At 37.7% G+C, this 8,002-nt stretch overlaps 1 pseudogene; it reads right to left on the minus strand.

Moving 5' to 3' along the window:
* Positions 1-5,704: 5,704 nt before the first annotated feature.
* On the minus strand, positions 5,705-7,196 carry LOC118918999 (olfactory receptor 5V1-like; annotated as a pseudogene).
* Between the last annotated feature and the right edge of the window lie 806 nt (positions 7,197-8,002).

The following is an 8,002-nucleotide window of genomic DNA, read 5'->3' on the forward strand; positions in this document are numbered from 1 at the left end:
ATAGCAAAAATCAATGAAACCAAGAGCTGGTTCTTCGAGAAAATAAACAAAATAGATAAGCCTCTAGCCAGACTTATTAAGAGGAAAAGAGAGTCAACACAAATCAACAGTATCAGAAATGAGAAAGGAAAAATCACAACAGATCCCGCAGAAATACAAAGAATTATTAGAGACTACTATGAAAACCTATATGCTAACAAGCTGGGAAACCTAGGAGAAATGGACAACTTCCTAGAAAAATACAACCTTCCAAGACTGACCCAAAAAGAAACAGAAAATCTAAACAGACCAATTACCAGCAAAGAAATTGAAGCGGTAATCAAAAAACTACCAAAGAACAAAACCCCCGGGCCAGATGGATTTACCTCGGAATTTAATCAGACATACAGGGAAGACATAATACCCATTCTCCTTAAAGTTTTCCAAGAAATAGAAGAGGAGGGGATACTCCCAAACTCATTCTATGAAGCTAACATCACCCTAATACCAAAACCAGGCAAAGACACCACCAAAAAAGAAAACTACAGACCAATATCCCTGATGAACGTAGACGCAAAAATACTCAACAAAATTTTAGCAAACCGAATTCAAAAATACATCAAAACCATCGTACACCATGACCAAGTGGGATTCATCCCAGGGATGCAAGGATGGCACAACATTCGAAAGTCCATCAATATCATCCACCACATCAACAAAAAGAAAGACAAAAACCACATGATCATCTCCATAGATGCTGGAAAAGCATTTGACAAAGTTCAACATCCATTCATGATAAAAACTCTCAGCAAAATGGAAATAGAGGGCAAGTACCTCAACATAATAAAGGCCATCTATGAAAAACCCACAGCCAACATTATATTGAATAGCGAGAAGCTGAAAGCATTTCCGCTGAGATCAGGAACTAGACAGGGATGCCCACTCTCCCCACTGTTATTTAACATTGTACTAGAGGTCCTAGCCACAGCAATCAGACAAAACAAAAAAATACAAGGAATCCAGATTGGCAAAGAAGAAGTCAAACTGTCACTATTTGCAGATGACATGATACTGTACATAAAAAACCCTAAAGACTCCACCCCAGAACTACTAGAACTGATATCGGAATACAGCAAAGTTGCAGGATACAAAATCAACACACAGAAATCTGTGGCTTTCCTATATACCAACAATGAACCAACAGAAAGAGAAATCAGGGAAACAACTCCATTCACAATTGCATCAAAAAAAATAAAATACCTAGGAATAAACCTAACCAAAGAAGTGAAAGACTTATATTCTGAAAACTACAAGTCACTCTTAAAAGAAATTAAAGGGGACACTAACAGATGGAAACGCATCCCATGCTCATGGGTAGGAAGAATTAATATCGTCAAAATGGCCATCCTGCCCAAAGCAATATACAGATTTGATGCAATCCCTATGAAACTACCAGCAACATTCTTCAATGAACTGGAACAAATAATTCAAAAATTCATATGGAAACACCAAAGACCCCGAATAGCCAAAGCAATCCTGAGAAAGAAGAATAAAGTAGGGGGGATCTCACTCCCCAACTTCAAGCTCTATTATAAAGCCATAGTAATCAAGACAATTTGGTACTGGCACAAGAACAGAGCCACAGACCAATGGAACAGACTAGACAATCCAGACATTAACTCAGACATATATGGTCAATTAATATTTGATAAAGGAGCCATGGACATACAATGGCGAAATGACAGTCTCTTCAACAGATGGTGCTGGCAAAACTGGACAGCTACATGTAGGAGAATGAAACTGGACCATTGTCTAACCCCATATACAAATGTAAACTCAAAATGGATCAAAGACCTGAATGTAAGTCACAAAACCATTAAACTCTTGGAAGAAAACATAGGCACAAACCTCTTAGACATAAACATGAGTGACCTCTTCTTGAACATATCTCCCCGGGCAAGGAAAACAACAGCAAAAATGAACAAGTGGGACTATATTAAGCTGAAAAGCTTCTGTACAGCAAAAGACACCATCAATAGAACAAAAAGGAACCCTACAGTATGGGAGAATATATTTGAAAATGACACATCCGATAAAGGCTTGACGTCCAGAATATATAAAGAGCTCACATTCCTCAACAAACAAAAAGCAATTAACCCAATTAAAAAATGGGCAAAGGAACTGAACAGACGGTTCTCCAAAAAAGAAATACAGATGGCCAACAGACACATGAAAAGATGCTCCACATCGCTAATTATCAGAGAAATGCAAATTAAAACTACAATGAGGTATCACCTCACACCAGTAAGGATGGCTGCCATCCAAAAGACAAACAACAACAAATGTTGGCGAGGCTGTGGAGAAAGGGGAACCCTCCTACACTGCTGGTGGGAATGTAAACTTGTTCAACCATTGTGGAAAGCAGTATGGAGGTACATCAAAATGCTCAAAACAGACTTACCATTTGACCCAGGAATTGCACTCCTAGGAATTTACCCTAAGAATGCAGCAATCAAGTATGAGAAAGATCAGTGCACCCCTATGTTTATCGCAGCACTATTTACAATAGCCAAGAATTGGAAGCAATCTAAATGTCCATCGATAGATGAATGGATAAAGAAGATGTGGTACATATACACAATGGAATACTACTCAGCCATAAGAAAAGGGCAAATCCAACCATTTGCAGCAACATGGATGGAGCTGGAGGGTATTTTGCTCAGTGAAACAAGCCAAGCAGAGAAAGAGAAATACCAAATGATTTCACTCATCTGTGGAATATAAGAACAAAGGAAAAACTGAAGGAACAAAACAGCAGCAGAATCACAGAACTCAATAATGTACTAAAAGGTACCAAAGGGAAAGGGAATGGGGAGGATGGGTGGCCAGGGAGGGATAAGGGGGGGAGAAGTAGGGGGGTATTAAGATTAGCATCCATAGCTGGGTGGGAGAAAGGGGAGGGCTGTACAACACAGAGAAGACAAGTAGTGATTCTACAACAGGTTGCTACGCTGATGGACAGTGAATGTAAATTTGTATATAGGGGGGACCTGGTATAGGGGAGAGCCTAGTAAACAAAGTATTCGTCATGTAAGTGTAGATTAATGATTTAAAAAAAAATGCAGTTCCTATGTGGTGACCTCTAATGAGTTCTACACAATGATATAAAGGACATATAAAAGTGTAGGCAAAGGGTCTGTTTGTGTTTATACAGAGGATCAAAGCCTAATTGGGCTACCCCGAAAATGAACTAAGATACGATATGAAAGAGAACTTCCAACATCAGCACTCTCGGGAAGTCTCATGCCAGAAGATGATCATCAAAAAACCCCAACAAAGATCCATGCACTGCTACAGCTGTAGATGCACTCATCCCACCAGCTCCTGGACTTGCCATGGGAATGAAGGAGATATCTAAGCTGGCCTGTGCATACAGTAAAACAACAAATTTGACTGGATCTAAACTGTTGGAACTCAACCAAGAATTAGGAGAAGTGCAAATTGTAGCGCTCCAAAATCTTACAACTACAGACTATTTACTGTTAAAAGAACATATGGGATGTGAACAGTGCCCAGGAATGGGTTGTTTTAATTTGTCTGATTTTTCTCAAACTATTCAAATTCAGTTAGATAATAACCATCATATCATTGATAAGTTTTCACAAATGCCTAGGGTGCCTAACTGGTTTTCTTGGTTTCACTGGAGATGGCTGGTAATTACAGGTATGCTTTGGTTATGTAACTATACTCCTAATATGTTAATGTGTGTGCGCAATTTAAGTAGTAGCTTAGAATCTATACATGCTGAAGTTACTCTACAAGAAGATATGTCAAAGAAATAATCAATCTTCCCATGTTTTCTCCCGCCTGCTACTTCTATAGCTTTTCTTCTTCCTTCCTAATTACAACGAATTCTTAAATAGAATTCGTGCCTCATATCAAATTTACCGAGTATCATAATTCTTCCAAGTGGTAAAGATACCTCAAGACAAATGCTGGGCATAGAAGCCACAGGGCATAAATATGCAAAGAAATAAAAAGCTAACCATTTCAAACAATAAGGCTTCTCTCTCACTTACCAACTTAACATTTCCCTGTATGGCCCCGGAAGATGACTGGTTAGCCAGAGACGGGTAAGATTCCTCAAGGGAGGAACAACCTAAGACAGGCACAGTCGCAGGGGGGTCATCAGGTGAGAAATTAGGGATCAACAGAGCTGAGGCTTAGAACCTCACCCCCCTGTTCTGAGAGAAATATTCTGCATACGTGGATGTTTTATTGCCCTTGTCTAGCTTGGATTAACACATAGTCTACAGGCACACACCTGATCATCTACATTTGCTCTCTTACCACAGTAAACTATGTTTTCTACCTTTATGTTGTATCTACCTACCACTTCAGCATTTTATTAAAAATAATAAAGAGAGAAATGTGGTATCCACATATAAATCAAGTATAAAAATCAAATGTGTATTCATATTTGAACTGACTGTTTATAGTTCATAATGCATGAGCAAAACCAAAAGTTTCTGTGATGACTGCCCCTGTACTGTTCACCATGTAACTTAGTCACTATGTAAGAATTTGTTCTCCATGTAAGAACTTGTTCGTTATGCTTCAGAAGATTGGAGACTGACGAAAATTAGGCTTGGGGTGGATTAATGATTGTTCATTGAGCATTGACTCCCCTATACAGAATTTTATTGTTGTTAACAACCATTTGATCAATAAATATGAGAGATGCCCTAACAACAACAACCAAAAAAAAGTACACACTTCCAATTGTAAAATAAATAAGTAACCGGGATGTAATGTATAGCATAAGGAATATAGTCAAAATATTGTAACAACTTGGTATGGTGATAGCTGGTACCTAGAATTATCATGTATATAAATGTTGAATCACTGTGTTGTACACCTGAAACTAATGTAATGTAATACTGTGTGTCAACTACCCTTCAATAAAAAATAATTATCTAAAAAAAAAAAAAAAAAAAGAAAATTAGGCTTGGGGTGGATTAATGATTGTGCATTGAGCATTGACTCCCCTATACAGAATTTTATTGTTGTTAACAACCATTTGATCAATAAATATGAGAGATGCCCTCACAAAAAAAAAAAAAAAAGTATACACTTCCAATGGTAAAATAATAAGTAACCGGGATGTAATGAATATAGTCAAGATATTGTAACAGCTTTTTATGGTGATAGCTGGTACCTAGAATTGTCATGTATATAAATGTTGAATCACTATGTTGTACACCTGAAACTAATATAATGTAATACCATGTGTCAACTACCCTTCAATAAAAAAATAATTATCTACAAAAAATATATATATATATATATATATATATATATAGTATAGGTTTAGCTATGGATATGGATATGGCTATGAACATAAATTCTAATTACCTTAAAAGGTAGGCTCTGTTTATCCTTATATTACTGTAACTAGTATTCTCTGCTACTCATGAAAAGGATTATTTTGGAGTTATATACTTTAAGTTCTCATTGCATTGAGATACAACATATGCATATATAGATATGTAGGCTTTCAGATAAACTAAAATCATGTGTATGTTTGCATGTTTATAAATGTCATTGTGCATAAGTGCATTCTATGTGTCAAATAAAATTATTGTCTATGAATTCTCCTTATAAATGTGTTCTAAAATGAGTACGAACTTTTTTTGTTTTACTCTTACACTCACTGTAAACATGCTCAGTGACATAAGACCCTGCTGAGTGCCCCTTTCACCTCTGTGTTCCTCAAGCTGTAGGTCATGGGGTTTAGCATTGGGGTGATAACCCCATAGAGCATGGCGTTGAGTCTGTCCCTGTCTGGGGAGTGGTGACTTGAAGAGGGACGAATGTAGGTGAAGATGGCTGTGCCATAGAACAAACAGACCACCAGGAGGCGGGAGGCACATGTGGACAAGGCTTTCTGCTTCCCTTCCACAGACTGAATCTTTAGGATGGTGGATAAGATGTAAATGTAAGAGATGATGGTAATTAGGAAGGCACTGATTGCCAAGATACCTCCTGCCACTAAAACAAGCATTTCTGCCATGTAGGTGGATGAGCAGGAGAGGGCCACCACTGGGGGGTCATCACAGTAGTACTAGTTAACCCGATTGGACTTGAAGAAAGACAGGCAGAAGGTGGACACTCTGTGGAGGAAGGAATGGAGAAACCCTGCTGCCCTGGTCCCAGCTGCCAGCTGGGCACAGCGAGCCTTGGTCATGATGAGGGAGTAACGGAGGGGGAAGCAGATGGCCACGTACCGGTCATAAGCCATGACAGCGAGAAGGAAGACCTCAGTCCCTGCCAGGGCCACCAGGAAATATAGCTGCAAAGCACAGCCCAGGAAGGAAATTCTGTGATTCCCAGTCAGGAGGTTGTCCAGCATTTTGGGGATGGTAGCTGATGGGCAGAATATGTCTAAGAGGGACAGACTGGCCAGAAAGTAATACATGGTGTGTGCAGCTTCTTCTCCATTCAGACGGCCAAGAGAATGGCCCCGTTTCCCACCAAGGTGACCTGGTAGGTGATGGGAAAGACCACAAAGAGAGGATAGTGCACCTCGGGGAGGTCAGAGAGCCCCGTGAGGATAAAGTGAGTCACGGTGGTGAGATGGTAGCCATCCACCCCCTCTCTCCACGGGGGTCTCTCTGGAGGAAAGGAAGGCAAAAAATGGGTTGGAGAAAAAAGCCAACGGGACTATTGATTAGGAATTTGGCAAGTTATTGTGTGTGGTTGGTGATGAATATGTTACTTATATTTTAATGAAAGATTCCATTTATTAGAACTGTTGTTAAAAACATCTCCTGACTTCATGCACTTGCTTGGAATACTCATCCTCAGTTCTGTACCATGAGAAAGCCCTCTTGAGACTTTAAAGAGATGTTTAAATATTCACCTCCTCATTAAAACCATTGTGGACCTTTCACTAGCATTTGAAGTTTCACAACTCAGTGATATAGCTGTTTTGGATTCTTGAAACTGATGGGAATTTACCTTATTTTGCTTTTATTATTTCAATGTTTACAATTTTATGCACCATCTCAATTCTAAGTATCTCAAAGGCAGTAGCTATATATTTTACAATGTATGTAATTTTGGGGGGCTATTGTTCATGTACATTATATTGGTTTCAGATGTAAAACAAACATAGTGACTCAGTACTTACCCACATTCCCAACGAGTCTTGCCATGGTCCATTTACACCCCACTACCAACCACCATATTACTGTGTTATTTTTTATAATCCTTTTTTTTCACTTCGATTCCTATGCCCAATTCATTTTATAATATGAAGTCTGTACCTCTTTATCTGTCACGTTTTCAACCATCTTCACACCCCCATTTTACTTTATGTACAAAAAAAACAATAAAAAACAAATACATGGTAAATAATTTTAATAAATTTTACCAATGAACATACAATAAAAGAATAATTTATTTTTTTGTATAGGTGCAGAAGAATAAATGGTGCATCTCCTGGTTAGACAAATTGTATCTGCTGTTAAGAATAAATACGGAAATGTTTTTTATAATAGAATCACAGTAATTTAAGAATGAATTTTAACAGGTATTCTCAGAATTAGTATAGTTTGATAAATTTATATAGCATACAAATTATAAACTAAACAAGCTAGAAAACAGAAACAGACTCATAAACACAGAGAACAGACTGATGGTTACCATGGACAGGGGCAAATTAAATAGGTGTATTAGATAAAGAATTACAAATTTCAATGTATTAAATAATTTAGTCACAGGGATGGAAGTACAGCATAGGTAATACAACTATAATATTGTAATATATTTTTTGGTGACATATAATCACTACACATCATGATGAGCACTTGGTGATGTATACAATTATTGGATCACTTTGTTCATTTGAAACCAACACAATATTGTATATCATCTATTTCAATAAAAAATTTTAAAGAATAAAGGACTAGTAAAATGTTTGATAGTGCCTAAGTATGATGAAAATTAGAAACAAATATAT

This window comes from Manis pentadactyla, chromosome 13, assembly GCF_030020395.1.
Source record: "Manis pentadactyla isolate mManPen7 chromosome 13, mManPen7.hap1, whole genome shotgun sequence".
In the NCBI taxonomy this organism is placed as follows: Eukaryota; Metazoa; Chordata; class Mammalia; order Pholidota; family Manidae; genus Manis; species Manis pentadactyla.